Here is an 18,108-nt window from a genome sequence, read left to right on the forward strand (position 1 = left end):
AAAAAAAGTGGTTTGTGGATTAGGCATCTATAGGCAGCACTTACTGCACAATTTCTTGAAGAATAAAGGGGGATATGGACCAAACGAAATGAGATGAAAGAAAAAATGAATAGGAAATCTGCTCTATAAAACCTTAGCCTACATTATGTGTATTTATAACAAGGTCATCCACTAATGGACAACAGGAACGGGAGCAAATGGGCTGCAAAGAAAGGTGTACAAATTGGAATCGGAATACGATAAGAATGAGAACGTACAGTTCATTCTATGATAGTGAGCAATTTGTTCCCATCACCATGGGCAATCAAATAATTATCCAAAGAATAAATAGGTCTATTTTGATAGGTCGGCATGAGAGAGAGAAAAGCCTTTCCTCTCTGGAAAGCATCTGAACTACTGATTGTCGGTGTTACAGCTCTCATGGGATAGTTTGGGGGGGGGGGGGGGGAGACAAGTTGCCAAGAGGACCTCCTGTAAGGGTTTGCTGGCCAAGATAGGTCATTACCCTCTGTCAGGTCACTTGGGGTCATTTTGGTCAATATGAATAAATATACAATCCAATCGCCAGCAAGAATTTGGGTGACTTTTTTCTAAGAGTAAATCATATTTTGAGCAGCCTTCATGTTATATTTGCTTGTTTTTTTAATCAGTCATACTTATGTCAATGTAATAAGTGTGAGGACACTGAAAGTAGTTGCCATGACAACAAAGTGTCAGGGATGCATTGGTCTCAACATTGGGTACGCAGCACGACAAACAGACTTCAACCATGACTGAGATAAAGTGCCAACTGAAGTACAGCTGTACCTGCACCTACATTAATTTGACACCACGACTGACTTTCTCCACAAATATGTACTGACAGCCATTTTGTTTTTTTAGTATCCGTAAAGACTTTTACTCTGACAAGAGAAATCATGTAGGATCATTTCTCTCCTTGCATGCATTCAATAATGGAGCACAGTCCATTCATAACACACCACATTAAAGAAATCACTCGTATATCTCTGATGCAGATTTCATATGACAAGCTCAATATGATATCTCAAAGTGAAAATAAATCCATATCTGTCTCTACTAGTTATATGATTTTTGTGATATAATGATTCAATGACAAAAAAAAAAACAAACAACAACACTACCTTGAGTTCAAAGATTTAAAAAACACTGCTTGGGAATTATAGGCTTCGATGAGACTAATTTTTTTGTCTACTCCCTGAAATGTTTATTTTTTTTTTCCTTTTAATTCCCCACTTTGTACTTAAATGTGCAATTTATATTTGTGTATTACTTCCAAATTCATAGCAAGTGAAATAAAATGAGAGAGAGACTTTCATAAGATAGATTTAAGTGTGAACACATCCTTTACAAAAGGTGAGGAGGGGGGTTCAATGAACAGGGGTCACACCACATGCTCAATTAGCCAGGGCTGTGGTTTTCTCCGTCCGTCAACAGAAAAGATGAAAAGAGAATTATACCAATTAACAGGATGGCCTCATTGTTGGCAACAAGAAAAGGGAGTCCAAAAGAGAGAGAGAGAATTGAGAAAAGATCGATGGAAAATAGGAGTGGTGGACGGGGAAGAATTCATGCCTGCAGCAACTGGTATTTTGTGTTTCATATGTTCACACGGGAAGCACAAACAGAAATTGATAGCTCAGACAAATTGATCTGAAAATATTGTGGGAATTCATTGGAAGTGAGGAAAGAAAGGAAAAGTACACAGAACACCGACACCGACAAAATGGATGTGGGGACGAAGAGAAAGAGATTGCGAATGGGCTCATGAACTGTGGAACTTTCAATGTCCATGAACAGCGCCCATCAATTTCTGTCTTCAGAATTACAGCTGGAACAAACTTCATTTTAGTAATATCTGCAAGCATTGGAGACTAAGAATAGTATTGAAAATTGTGAAAATACATGTAGCTGTGGTTCTGGAAGCATTGCTTGTGTACTTTTAAGCCGTTGAGGACGAGTCCCGAGTATACTTGGGCAGGTGTCTATGGGAAATGCGTGTTGTAGCAAAATCAGTCCTTCCTCAACGGGTTAAGATAAAAGTTGATATCCCATAGGGAACGCCACTGCATTCAACATTTCAAGCAATTCAACAGTTTGAATAACAACACAGCAGAATATAAGAAAATGTGGTATGTGATACATTCAAAAAAATGTAGTGGTAACACGAAACCCTCCCCATCCCAGCATCTTTACTGTGGGAAGCACACATGTCGTAGCTCTCACATATGCAAACATCATTATCATTGCCGGCTCTCTCAAAATATACACAGCGGCATCAGTCAGCGCGAAACGCCAAACGCGGCTGCCATTTATAATGGAGTCCTCGTACATCGGTTATTGGAAAATTGGACAGCCCTGAATGGGGTTCTGAAATTGGCAGCTTAAAGGTGCATGTCACTCAGCATTTCCCCCCACAGAAAACCATCCCTCTTTACAACAGCCGAAATATGCGTGATGGTTAACTGAGGACAGTCAAATGTTACATCCACAGCTGGCAGAAGATTACATGCTGACTTGATTTGCAAATATATATATTTGATACATATATATAAATTGATCTGGTTGTACAAGGAAATATTTAAGGACATGGGGATACAATGGGAGTGGGAAGGTTGGCCCGACTCAAATATACTCAGGAATTCCCGTAACAAATTGTGTATACCTAGGTACCTATATCATTGATCTCTATGTAAATACACACATAGTCAAAGAAGCTTGTCTGGAGTTGAACACTACTGATGAGTGTTTGCTTCGATACACATGTTCGCTGATGGCGCAATTCTATTCCAGTTCTATTCAGGACTGCCTATTTGTTGCTTTCAAATGTAGTTTGGTGGGTAGCGAATGAGGACCAATTCAATCGAGCCACCCATCTCTCTACACGCTACCGCATCTTTAACCCATTGAGGACGAGTCCCGAGTATACTAGGGCAAGTGTCTATGAGAAATGTGTGGTGTAGCACAATCAGCCCATCCTCAACGGGTTAAGATAAGTCATTAAAAATCAAACTATGAAGGTAGTGTAAAAAAGAGAAAAGTCTTCGACAAGTGAGTGGGCTGTGATTTGTGTATTTTAACACCGTGACTAATATTAGAAGAACAAACCTTGATCTTTATCTATCCTCCCTGTGAATCACTCAATTAAAAAAACAAAAACAAAACACCCCTAAAAATAAAAACACTAACATACTCTGCTTTCTGAAGACGGAGGGTTTCCCTTAAACATCTCTTTTTATATCACAGCATCTGCTGCTAATACTTCAACGTAACTCCAACTCTGAAATGTCAAGGCAAATTTTTCCGCTTTTGTTCCTAATGCTCATAAAGGAGATATTCTTATAATTCAAGTATTAATAAAGCTGAGGAAATAACAAAAGTGCTACATATCTGAAAGGAAAAAAATAGGCCATATCACTGACACACCACATGTTGTGTCTCAATTTGCATATTGAGTATGTGGTCTCAAACAGATTTCAGTAATTTTGAGCATTTGCACCTTTTAACCAATTGAAGACTAGTCCCAAGTATACTCTATGAAGACAGGTATCTTTGGAAATGCTTGATAAAGCAAAATTAGTTCGTCTTCAATGGGTTAATCCATTTTATCAAAATCCCAATAAATTATGATCAACATTTTTCTGCTTATTCATCCACTACAAACACATTTAGAAGCAAAAAGTCAGTTTCCTTCTTCCAAACACTGAGCGAGGCAAGCTGCAACATATATATGTACTACTCTTTCAAATAGCATCCAACCTTCACCAAGAGTTGTTTGAAGTCTACCAGTTTACCATCCACAGAAGATCAATTGAACACCATTGATGTTTAAGAATTTGACCCTTCCACTTTATTTGACAGTTCGCCTGCTTTCAGTGAGAGATGTCCAGCTTTGAGGCCAATTTCTCAAAATCTCCCGCTTGAGTTTAAATTTTTCCCACTCTGGCTGTGTGTCTCCTGCTTAAGAGGCATTTTCCCACACTTCAAATTTAACCTTCTCCCATCCAACTTCAGTTCTGTTACATTATTTTTAAAAAAATAAATATAAGGCTAGGATAGGACTAGAGTATATAAACCTACAGTTGTGGTACCCTTAACCCATTGAGGACGGGCTGATTTTGCTACAACATGCATTTCCCACAGACACTTGTCCGAGTATACTCGAGACTCGTCCTCAACAGGTTAAGGGACCCTGGACCAATCTCCCCCATCCTGCATTTCAGGCAAGTGATTCTGCGCACATGCCTGCGAGATCAGAGGCTCTAGTTTGCTATGTGTCTAAGTGGGAGAATCTCCCTTTTAAGAGATTCTTGGGGTTAGAATCTCTGAAGATACGGCATCAAAACCACACAAAAAGTGGTCACAGGGACCTTACGGGTTAAAGAGCGAGCGACCTAGATAATTGACAATGTACAGCTGGTCTAATTAGGGATGCGGGGGTTGCTAGGATCCGTCACATACAACCTTCGGATTCACCGTCATCTCTACAACTTGCAGCACGAGATTCTGTCTTTCTGGTCTAATGACGTCAACGCAGCAATGTTTGGTTGCAGCTAGTGACGCTCAGACGATATATTATGATCCAGGCTATTTACTCAGGAGGTTGTTAAAATTGTACATCCTGATTTTGATACTTGAGGTAAACCACTACTTTGTTTTATTTCAGTTTCCCTGTAGCAGTGATAATTCATGCAGAACCAGTCATACCCAACCCACTTTGCAGGTACAATATTTCATTTCCACTTAATCTATTGTTTCTGCATGGTACAAATTAACATATCACTTTTGAATAAGAAAACATGCAAATTAATTTGAGATGGCTGCATCACGCATGCATTTCTCCAGAGTCTTTGTTTTGTTTTTTGTTTTTTTCACCGAGAAGTGAAGGAAAGGTAAACTGCTTTTTTTCCCCTCTACTCACAGTGCAAAAACTGCTATCTTTACAACCTGTTTTATTTGATCAAATCTCTTCTAACTCACTTTTTTTTTCTGTTCACAAAGAAATCACAAAATCTAGGTGCTTTCATTTCGTTGTAAGCCTTGGCCATGCCACAGAAAAAAAAAAAATTAACAGGGAGATTCTATGACAGTCTTTCGGCATCCTGGCTTATATGAGAGCGGGATCCTAATTGTATGCCACCTTAGAAAAATCTCCATTCACTGAGAGGGAACGCCATGGTTACTAACTTTGCAGAATGACTGCCTGTTAAAGGTACTGTTTACCATTGTGAGCAGTGATTTAAAAAATGTTCGAGTTTGAATATTACATTTGACGCATATGTGTAGGTCCGTTGTATCACAAAACATCCTACCATATAAACAATTTTCCATGAAGCCCAAAATATAAGGAGATATCACTACATTTTCTCAATAAACCATACCTGTAGATGGCTTAGTCCAGAACCAATTTTATCATAACTATTGTTCACATTCTGTACATGTATATCTAACAATACTTAATGATTATACTAATCAATATTTTTACATAGGTCATTCCTTTCCCTAACTCACATTTTAGAACTATTTTGAAGCACTAAAGCTGGGGTTTTGTTTCATCTGCAAATAGTAGATAATGCCTTTAAATTCTCCTTTTTTTTGTCAACCATGGTCTGATTATAATAAGACTACATCTTGGCAGGAAGCTCCAAGAAGCCTGCTCATTAGTGCAGCGGCGACGGCCATGGAATGTTCTTTGTGCCAGAATTTCAATGCAGTTTTCTTTTTTCACTTCAATCACTCTTTCCCCTCACTTTAATAGCGAGTCCAGCGATCCAGCTGCGGCAGATCTCAATCACATGTAGCGGGGCTCATCCCTCATTCACTACTATCTACTGCTGTCTTTACACAGCAGACAGAGGAGATGAATCATCGTTCAGGACACGTTAATGCAGCATTTAAGGAGAGGACTTCGTGAAAGCAGTGAATAAAACAACAAAAATCTCCTAAAATCTTGAGATCTGCAATTACATGCACACACAGGTGCAGTAATCTGCAAATGTTGGAGTAAATAAAATCACAGCTTCTCTTAAACATTTTTTTTTCAAGTAATAAAATGGTCTGTGTAAAGTTGCCAAGGGGTAGCTTGATTGATATCTTTTTATTCATGCACTACTTCTTTGTTAACAAATGGTAGGATGATGTTACGATCTCTACACTCTACTTTTCCCAAACCCTTCTCCCCACACTTCTCTTTCATCAGTATATGGATGATGATTTTTATTTTGCTAACACACCCTGCTGGTTACTAATGCTGAATTGAATATGTAGAGTGGTGTATCTACTGGAGACATATCATTTTCATCCTCATACATCTGTAGTTTATCTAGGCATTCACTTTATAATCACAATTCTCACAGTTGGCACAATTATCTACTAAAATACTACTACCGGTATCTCACTACTCCCCAAGTGTGTCTTTTCATGTATGCTGCTCACGTTGTCTCTCAGTGTATAGTTCTTACTCCCTGCTCTGATCACCAAATTTCTTCCTACCATATACCAAGCTACTCTCCTCATCTGTAATAATGCTCCATCTTCCGCCTCCCTTCCTCTGCCCCCCCCCCCCTTCTCTCTCTCCACTCTCTTCTCTCTTTCTCCCTCCATCTTTATCACACATATGTATTCCTCCTCCTCCTTCTTAGGACCACATAGCATCTCATCTCCCCAAGGCTATGTCACATTCAAATCAGGCGGAGTGGATGGCAAATATGAATTTGGCTGTTCCGAGATGTACTTGGAGCGCATAATTCGTATGCGTGAATGTGTGCGAGTGTGTGTAAGTGCGTGTCGGTGTGTGTGTACCAGTGAGTGTGCGTACAGGATAGGAGGGTGTTGTATGGTATTCGATCACAAGCTCACAATGTAGGACATATATGCATCACCCCCTTACAGCTCAAGCCGCTGTCCGCTGCGCTGCTGTCATGTCATCCTGACAGTCACAAACCCCGCCATGTTCCCTCTCTAAGATCGATGAGAGTGGGAAGTTCCAGCTGGAATAGAATAAGCACCTTTTATCGACAGTATCGGAAACAGCCGTATAACACCGCAGGCTCACACACCAGCAATACACATGGATGAAGCAAGAATGGAAGTGTGAGATACAGATAAAATAACATACAGAGATGGGAGAGATAAATGATGGATTTTGACTACTCCTGCATCTCTTCACAATAGTGGCATTGAAGGTGGTATACCCCCTTTTGCAAACATCACAAAATTTTGCATCGTTGAAGAATGATGTCTCCCAACATCGTGAATGAAATCTTAATATGATAATACACCTCATTTTTTGAAGAAGAAATGAAAATCTAACCCTATGCTACTTGAAAATATGCATCCCTTTTGCACCGATAAGAACGATTGCATTTTTTTTTTTAATGAATGAATATACTGGAAATCTATAATGTTGTTTCCCCTCCATCATAAAGAAGTTTCTGGTTTCCATTTCATTTCATTCATTTATTTCCACACAGTCACTTGTTTCAGCCACAGGCTGTTCTTCCACAAGTCTGTGCACAAGTCTGAGGAAAGGTCTGAACGACCTACCTCTACAATACCAGCCTATGCAATGAATCTAATTTATAGGGTTGCAATAGGAACACACATCCCCTGCTCAGACACAAGCCAGTTTATACCAAAACTCGATAAAGAAACAACGTATAAAGAATCATTGTATAGCCGACAGACCGTTCAGATGCTAATTTCGACCATTCCGGAAAAACGTCGTATAGATGTGCAGTTTCTCACTGCACATGTTGTTATGGTCATGAGTGACAGGAACGAGGTCACCTTTCGTGCTTGCTCCCATTAAGCCCCGCCCAGTTATACCATTCTATGGTCACCATACATTCAGACGCACAATAAACACGAGGGAATGCTGATTCATTATCGAGTTCTAGTTCGAAATGGTGCTCTGACTGTAATTTCGCTATACGTCGTTTCATTATACATCGTTTCGTTAGTCAGCGTTCACACACGTATAAATTCATCGTATAGCTATACCGTTTTGGTATAGCTATACCGTTCGAGTACCGGTATGAGTTTTTTTGCGTCTGAACACCCTGAAAAACTTTGCAGACCTGGATGCATGGGGATACCATGGCGATATTTGTGGTTTTCGAATGTACCCTGGTTGGCAGCGAATGAAGGTTGATTCAATTGGACCGCCCATGTTTCCCAATGCTACAAGATCTTTAGCAGAAAGTCATATACAATACGAGTATAACTTACACAGGTGCATCTATAAAGTGTGTGGATGGATAAAATGAAGGCTTGCTGATTAATTACAATGCAAAAACAATCACTGTCTTAAAATCATCCTTCTTGTTGTACATGGCCATTTTCAAGTATCATTCTATAGTTGCTCATTTGCTTGATAAATTTCCAGGAACAGGTAACTATCGTATCAAACACAACTTTGAGAATACTCCAAAAAAAGTAAAAAAAAAAACAACAAAAACAATGCAGGAAGATCATCCAAAGAAATCCAGATTTTTACATCAAGTTTTTCCTTAAAACATGGATATAAGCAATGCGCAATGATATACATGACAATAATACTACTTAAAAGTACCTACAAATCCTGACAAGGCTGAGCTATTTGGGCAATATGACTCACATGTCCTTGTTTAGGACAGAGTAAAGGAGGGAAGAATCACAAACTACTGTACTTTACTTTAGTTTACTTTACTATATTTACTTTACTTTTACACATACTCTTTCTCTATCTATATGTTATATTTCTTCCCTCGTTGAATTTCTTCAGGAATGTGCAGATTATAGTTTCAGCCTATGGATATTTAGAATCTGCTACTTACAATTATACAAAGGCAGTATTTATTATACGGTGGAAATGGGTCAGAAGCATCCCAATTTCTCATCTCTCTTTGTGAACGCTGCCTAACTCATCTGTTTTGGCCATCTGGCAGGCTCAACCGAATCTGGGCACTGCTCAGACAGACGACATGAGAAAGCCCGTCAAGTTTATCTGACCTCAAATCAAAATTTCATACTTGAGTCAACACTGCCGAACTGATGACTGAAGCATGAAGGGAGAAAAAAGCAAAACAGCACAGTGCTTTCATATCGCCTTTGATGTAGAATATAATATTCTTTTCTCAACAATTTTCCATGGATGGATCGTTACAGGCTTGAGGAGACAGCCTCCTTGCATTTCCCTTTATTGGCATGTTTACATTTCTCATCGCATTTCTTCTCCTCTCTTTCTTGACCACTGTGAAGCAAGACAAATATTATTCCTGCTCATCTACCAAATTCAGTGATTCTGCAGTGCCTCCCGCAGTCTGCCGACTAGGTGATGAATTTTTCATTTTCTGACTGCAAGATGTTTGGGGCTGCCCCCCCCCCCACATAATCAAATTGCCGCTTTTCATGCCCAATAGTTGAAGCCCAAATCAAGTTTTGATGAATCAAGGCACTCCGAGCAATATTGCAGAATCAAATATTTGGTAGCCAATTCTGACAGAACTTGGCACACGATACACTTCCAAACATAAAAGAGGAATACACAAGGCAACCAATATCTGTATTTTACAGGTTTTCTCCCCCTCCCCCCTCTAAAATCTATTTCATAGTCTCTCTCAATACCCTTTCTCTAACATGTCCCACAGCTATGAATTTTTGCAGCTCTATGTCATTTGTTTGATCTGAATCAATACTCATCAGCTATCCCTTCTTATGCTCTCATGATGTACGATTTTTATGCATACAAAACAGACACATCGTCCCCCCCTCCCTTGAAAATGGATTCTGCCACTTGGTTTAATATTGCTTTCTTAAAATTGTAAATCTCCTAAAAACCACTGCACACAATCCACTTTAGATTCACACACCTTGTTTACTCCCAGCGCTGACATGCAGTTAGGGAATTTTGACACAAATTCCTCATCTTCAGTCTACTGTTCAGTCTGTTTGGATTTCACGCCACATTGTTTCTGCTCGAATAATCTCATTCCGACTTTCCGATGATGATTCATCGGGCCCCAGATCCACTGTAGAGGGCCGTGCGTCATCGTCATGCGCCGCCCAGATAGACACAAACCTAATGTCATTATACCACTATCTGCGAGTTCACATGTCTCCAACATTTGCGGCTGAATTTGCGAGTAAATCTGCCAAAATGGCAGCAGCAGACGAGGATTAGTAGAGGAGCTTGGACTAATTAATGAGAGGGGAAAAAATGCATTGTCTTTGAAGGACGATTCTCTTCTCGTGCCTTAATGTATATGAAATGCTCTAAAACCTTTTAATATTTGGTTTTGTCTCAAATGCTATTTTGGCAAGACATAAATGCATAATGCTTAAGTAGCACAAGCTATAAACTAACCTATATCTTTTTTAATTATAAAGAGGATGTGCTTTTGCTCAAACTCTCACAGGCATGTCTTCTACTCAAACTTCACTGATGTGTTCTACTAATATACTGTAGTAACTCTATCCAAGTATTCAGGTAAATCTTCCCTTTAGGATAAATATGTTGATAACCTTAAATGTCAATATAAACATGATCAACAAATATCACACCAATCAATGTTATTCCCATATTATCATTCATATTATCTGTATATTACTGGCACTTTAGAGTATACACAGTATACATATACTTCCAATTTTGTCGCTGTTGTCATTGTGCACTTGTCAAAGTTTTTGATTGCCCACCATATTGAGAATCCATGATATTAAAGTGCAAGCCACTACAAAGAACAACATTTATATCTGGTTTCTCTACAATCACCATTCATTAAAAAGATGATGTACATGTATACACTTTGAATGAGACCGTGGCACGTCTCTTGTTTCACCTGCATTCTATCAGACTGAGATATATCTTGGATGACCTCTCATGAAAATTTGCGTTAACTGTCAATAAACATGTATTTCTACTCAAGGCGTAGCTCAAAGAAATGCTTCAAACAGAAAAGTATTTTCTTCAAATGAGTACTTAAAATGTCAATTCAACATTCTGAGTGTAGATCTGTCTGCTTTTCTGGCGCACTGTGTAGTTTGAACCTTCACTGTCAGAGGCATAGCGCCAATCCTATTTATCTTGACAGTTGAACCATGATAATCCTTTCCATAAATTCCTCTTCTGTCAAACGGCGGCTTGTAGGGTATTCTTCCATTCTGATGATATATTTACATTGCTGGCCAGACTGTATATCATACATGTATACAGGGAATTTTTGTGACTCACATAATAAGGCATGTTTCATCCATGCAATGCTTCATAAGCTGCAGGGATTTAGAAAGGATTTCACTTACATTCCACACACAATATTCATCATAATATAACAAACAACATACTTGTCATTTTGACTTTCACTATTTCCATGCTGTAATGCTAATATTTTCCATGTTTCTCTCCTGAAATTATCATCTATGTATGTATTGCTATACATTTCAATCCAGATTCAATGAGTAACTTTCCTTTAAAAAAAAGCCTATTAGGCTTGCTGCTTGAATGTGAGAAATGTATTAATCATGGACTGTTGAAGTTTAGTAAGAGTAGTCTAAACTTGTTTATCATAGTACAATGGATGATGCTATAATAATTGTCTTCATAATCAGCAATATGACTAACTTTTTCAGTGGTTGTAAATGACCATTCTCCTCTACAGCTGTATATCTGCAGTTTGGTTCCATGCATGCATCTTGCATTTCTTTCTGTCTCAAGAAATAAAAAAAAACCCAGGATAATCTAAATCAGTATACAGTATATCGATTATAAAATGTACAACATCAGCATTGAATATTGCATTACATATGGAGGCTGTCACTGACAGTTCTGGACAAAACTATGTATCATAAGGGCAAAAGACATGTGCGCCATGAACTACAAATGACCCCCCCCCCCCCCCCCATACATACATTAAATGTACATGTATAGATATTATTAAAACATACACCAATCTTATAACCGGTAAGAAAGAAAAGGAAGCCAAACAGATTTTAAAGGGATGGTACAGTATTGGTGGAGATGAAAGTTGGGCTTTAACCTTTTTGCGAGATACCAAGACAACACTTATGAAATAGTACAGAGCATACCATTTTAAGAGGAATTCGAAGTTTATTGATAAAAATCGGGTTTGGAATAGCTGAAACATCCCAAAACAAAGTAAAACAAAACGATCGTAATAAAATGTGGGTCCCACACTTTATTAGGATCGCTCTGTTTTGGATATCTCGGCCATTTCAAAACCAATTTTCATCAAATAAACATTGAATCCCTCTTGGAATTACATGCTCTTTCATATTTCTTAAGAGGTTTCTCACTATCTCACCAAAAAATGATAAAAACGTGAAGTTAAGGCTCAACCAAAACTATACAATCCCTTTAATTAGCAAGGGTTTTACGAGTGGCAGTACAGTGTCAATGTCTCACAAATGCAGAATAAGTCATATAAATTTTCCAACCATTCCAAATTCTAAGAATTCATGGGAACACACACAAACACACAAACAAACACATTTATACTTTACTGTCACTACAGTTCTGAAGAGATATTAAAGTCACACAAACTAGGCAAGTGCTGCATCGCTACACTGCTGGTTATCATTTGTGGGGCCAATAGCCATGCCCATAGTATATGTCCCATCAATAATTAATGGCAACTGACAATATCTCTGTGTTTTATCACCACTGAAAGTGCACTCAGGCAAGTACTATCAATTTTCATCTTAACACAACACTGATACAGACGAGGGCGCCATAGCACTCACTTGTAGGCCATTAGCTAATTTGTTTCCTCTTTTTCAATCCAACTGCTCTGAAACCCACTTTCCATACAGCTATTGAGTTCTTACGACATGGAGAGAGAGGTTTCTGGGTGAAGTTTTACCTTTAATATCAAGCCCTGGTTGCTTGCAACAGCAAATTCTGATAAAACAGAATGACCGAAAACTGCCATAACAACTACAGAATGGCAACTGTTGGTTCAAGATTTCATTGACTTACTGGTTTTTTCCTGCATTCTTTTTTTTTTCTCTTAAAAACTTTAGGGGGTGTAATTCTTCTCTACAAATGGCCTAATCACACCACAAGAGAGAGTATGTGAATGCTTTGAAACATTGTTAAGTGAAGTACTTAATCAGAAATCCATCTATAACAAATAAAGGCATAAAAATTGCATTTGTGATGCAACACTATAATATAATATAAATTATTTCAAGTTCTTCCACAAAAAGCAGCCGGCATGTTCACATCTCTAACATTGAAGCAGGTAAACAGGCTGACTCAGGACAGAGGGGAAAATAAATGAACTCAACTGGTTTGTTTTACACAGATCCACACATGGCTGTGGCATTTCTGAGCTCAAAATAGCTCCATCCTCGATTGAAGATGACAGAGCATCCAGAAAGGGGGAATTGAGAAGGATACAAGATTATGACGGGGCTCCTGAAAATTGCTTGTATCCATGGGTAGTGATGGTGATGGGTGGGGGGGGTTGGGGTTGTCAGCCCACCTTAAAGGTCACACGCACTCTAGCTGCTGCCTATATCTATGCCATGGACGGACAAGTTAATCAGTGGACATGCCTCAGCTGATGGAGAATCGACATTCAGTGGCTTAATGAGGCATATCTAGTGATTATAGGTCAGTGATACACCAGGTAAACCTTGACAAGTGCAACTGTCATTGGTGTCTTCTTATTCAAAGTGTGAAAGCAAATCAGAGTGGTGTTGGTGGCTGTATCTCTCTCCTACCTTAACTCAACATGCTCACGCCTCTTGAAGGTACTGGCAATTATCTGATGTAAATGAAATCAACCTGTTACCTCTGTCAACATGTTGGTGTGTTATTGTACTTTGCAAGACTTAATTAGTGCTACATTTACTGGGAAATAGTGACAATATGAACTTTCCTTCTCGGAATGATAAATTGAAACAAATTATCAATTAGCAAAAACCAATAAAAAAATCTGGCAGTACATTTCAAGAATTTGAAAAAAAAAATAGCAACCATGAGAAACATTCCTGATTTTGAACACACAGATTAAAAATTCGCCTTGCCATGAGTAGCAATGTAATTTTCAAAATTGCATTTTCAACAAAGATACGTTGAAGCTTATTCTTCACATGATGGACAATTTTTAGTTGTTTAGTTCACCTGCCTGCCAGCTAAAATTGACCGAAACCAGAGAAGTGCAGCTACAGCATCAACTGCATGAGACCAAACATACTGAAATCCTATGATATCAAGACATTGCTTTCTACACGCATTGGTTATGGAAGAACGAAAACGGAGATCTAAAAGCAAGAAAAGATGACAAGGGAAGAGATGAGAAGGAACGAGATGAAATGAGATGAAAAGAAGAGAGTGAAAGATAAGAGAAAAGAGAAGGAAAGAAGATAGAAGAGAGAGAGGGAATAGACCACTTTTATCTTCTACCTCCATATGGGAGGAGTCTAACATGGTGCTATAAGAAGAAGCAATGACTCATCCGCCTCTATGCCCTCAACTCCTTGGATGACACTCATGCACAAAGAGGGTGTGAATCTCAAGCTTGACTGGCGTCAAATGGGTCGGTCCTGTGAATGCACAATGCACACATTAACTCTCTCGTTACCAGTGGCCTCTGCTGACAAATATACTAGATGGCAGCAGTGGAATCTCAGAGTAGACCAAGGGTTAAAGAAGTAAGATTCACAATCCCATCTAAGGGTGTGGTAACTTTCTCTTCCCTAACTTACCTCTTACCTCCCCCCCCCCCCCCCCACAATCGAAAGTGAAAGTGACAGACTGAAATACATTTCATACAGCCTGCCAATTGGAATGCTAAATATTCACAGCAAACCAATAACAAATGTCTTTATTACACAAATTTCTGTTCATGCACATACTCAAAGGACTATCACCTGATAATCCCCAAAACAGAGGGGAAAAAAATCCTTGTTGAATGTGAATAAATGTTATATCCATATGCCACTCGAAAGGCCATGTTACCAATAATTACTCCTTTTGACACCTCTGAAATATCTAAGCAACAAAGTTGCTGATCCTTGTATTTCCATGACAACAACACGACAACCATCACTTGTTTTTCTACACATAGTACACTTAATAAATGCCACTGTTCCCTTGTTTAAGGTTCTGGTATGTAATTGAGATTCCTACATAATTAACTGAAGACAGCCCCTTGACTCTTTATCCTAAAAAATATATTCTGTTTTCAAGAATGGACAGCAGAAACAGGGGCTTGATAGGGTAAATAATTGCCTTTGAATTTGCAGCTCTCAGGTAAACATTCCCGTAGTCTCAGTTCCAGACAGGGGTTATTGTATTTCTATACCTTTCAGTTAAAATGCATTACTCCAACCACAGCAAGATCTTGAACATATCTGAAGGTAGAATGAATCTGATAATGCCTAAAAAGAAGGGGGGTTTCTTGTAAGCCATATATGACATAAAGTTGTAGTCATCAAATCAAAGACATGAAAGAAAGAAAACCTATAATCTTCACAACTACTGCAAAAAGCCAATTAGCCTACCAGAATTTTTCTTTGCTTTCATTGTAGTTGCTACTACTGGAAGCTTCAATACAAATAATCTATATCTAAATGCCATAGAACCCCCATGTTTTGGTGATGAAAGCATTTGTATCCAGCATTTACGTAATTACTGTAAAAGTGGAAATTTTCGCGCATTTCGCGCAACCAGCGTGAAAATAGAAGAACGCGAATATTTTTGCTCGCTATATGTTATATGTTCCAGTACTTCGTGTCTTGATTCCGCAGAATTAAAAACATGCGAAACTCGTCTTACCTGACCGAGCGCAAAAAATTACTTGCGCAAAAATATCCACTTTTACAGTATAGTATACATTTTGTACATTAAGCTCAGATTTTGGTCTGACTAAACAAAGTCTATGATTTAGAAACTAGATGAAATCTGTGTCCATTACCACAAGGCATTATGCCTTCAGTTGTTTGACTTTGTCGTCTCCTTGACATTTCACAAACAAGACCCAAATCTCTAATCCTTTGTATCACAACCCACGTGTCTGTTTGCAAAAGTCTTCATTACATACGCTTGTCCAAGAAATGTTCACAGGATAAAAACTTTGTACATCTTTGGCGATACCTCTGGTGGTGCTATCAGTTTGTGGTAGTACTAGGTCCTGAACATCCTTAGGAACTAACAGGGACTTTGTACTGAGTTGTCTGCCCTTCTGCACCTGCTCATAATATATACACACACACACATATAGAGACCTCCATTGATTTGCGCCATCCAGCTTCAATTCTGCCAATTCTCTTCAAATCAGACAAGGGAACAGTCAGGGCCTATTTTTTGCCCACTTTTTGCAGATTGGGATACATGGAATGTACCGAGGAAATTATGCCAACACATGTGGCGAGTGATCCCTGAACCCCACAGTGGCCTACTTTTCACTATGTCCACTCTTTCTCTTTCAGAAACCTGAGATGAAAATAGTGACAGGAAGTCCTTACTGGATGCCTGGATGCTGGGATTGCCTTACCTGGCCACATGTGGGGACAAGTAGGGGGTATCAGACTGCACTGTGCAGTTGCTATGGCAACCAGAGGAGTGTCCCTTTTTAAAGCTGCAAATGCTCTCTCCTCCTGGGTCAAGTGGAAGAGCTCAGCATGAGGTTTGCATCTTGATTGACAGTGACACTGAATACGAGCTATTGTGGGTGCCATAAGCCACAATCTACAAACTCCTAGCATGGCCTAAGATCCAATGTCAAAGGTCAATTAGTACACTAAAGTGAACTGCACAATGATATAGGCCTACAGTGTCAATACTAGAGCACTAGTGTTGGGACAACCATGACAAAAACAAAACAAAAAGAGAATGAAATTCCAACCACAACAGACATACATATTAAAAAAGATGAATGGTTAGACAGTTGTAACATGCATTCAATGCAAAGTGGCATTGAATGATGTGTCTGTGCAAATCTGAGGCACACACCATTTCAAAGACTGTAAGCTGCCATGGCGGCTGCATTATTTAGTTTTTAAATGAATGCTAATCCAAGCATATCACGCAAGACGCTTCGCACAATCTTTTTGGCAGGACACCAAGTTTTTGAGCTAAAAAAGGGGGAAGAAACTTGTGTCTGGCACATATCAATGACTTTGTGAGTGTGTCATGGATGTTTATATAAATACGTGAAATCAGCAGCCATAGCTAGCCACACACACTCCTCATGGATATGTGTTTGCTGCTGTAAAAATGCACAGGGGTTCATTATACCTCCATGATTCCATATTCATTCATTTCAAATACGTGCATGAAAATTGTAAAATGAATTTGAGGGTCAGCATTAACTTTTTTCCCTGGTGGCCTGTTCAGGCCACTAATATCTTTAAATCTGAAATTTTTGGTGGCCCCAAAAAAGAAATTTAGTAGCCCATAATAGAGGAAAATATAACAGTTCATTTTTAACTTCAGCTGCCTGATTGGGCCACCAAATGATAACCTTTTTGAAAATTTGGTGGCCGAACATCAATTTCTAGTAGCCCCGGGCCGCCACTAATGTCGAAACCCGCTGTAGTTTCTCATTATAAACACAAATGATGGAAGTTATCACTCATATTCACTTCAACAAATAGACATATACATGTATTAGTGCTGAAAAATTGAAATGTCAAACAGAGTGAATAACTACACGCACAGCTTGTTTTCTTTGCTAGGCAGCATTTATAGGCCTAGAGATCCAATATACCATAATTTTACTGAGGCATCCACCTAATTATGGTCACAGTGTACTAGAGATTCTTATTCCGAACACAGATCTATAGTTGACGTTGTAAGGATAATAAGAATCTAATTGTGACTATGCTTCACTGGGTACCACGTAACAATATCTGCATCCTCATTAACTGAATGACATCTTATATTCATATGTCTAATGAGCTATTTCCCTTTCAGCTTCGTAAAGCACGGAGCAAAGTATTGGAAGACACAGTGGAAGATGAGACGTGATTAACAAACTAGAGTGCTATTAGCGATGATTAAATCCACAGAGGACTCGTTCAAACTCCTCTCCTTCCAACCACTCAAAATTGACTCCTGGAGCCATATTGGATTATACATGCGCC

General features: G+C 38.9%; 1 protein-coding gene across 1 annotated transcript in view; it reads right to left on the bottom strand.

The window, feature by feature from the left end:
* LOC139743996 (uncharacterized) overlaps positions 1–18,108 on the bottom strand; it is a 38,595-nt gene that overhangs the window by 542 nt on the left and 19,945 nt on the right. The window lies entirely within an intron of this gene.

Source organism: Diadema antillarum, unplaced genomic scaffold, assembly GCF_040938485.1.
Source record: "Diadema antillarum isolate AM-2024a unplaced genomic scaffold, OU_Dant_1.0 seq00001126_RagTag, whole genome shotgun sequence".
Classification (NCBI taxonomy): Eukaryota; Metazoa; Echinodermata; class Echinoidea; order Diadematoida; family Diadematidae; genus Diadema; species Diadema antillarum.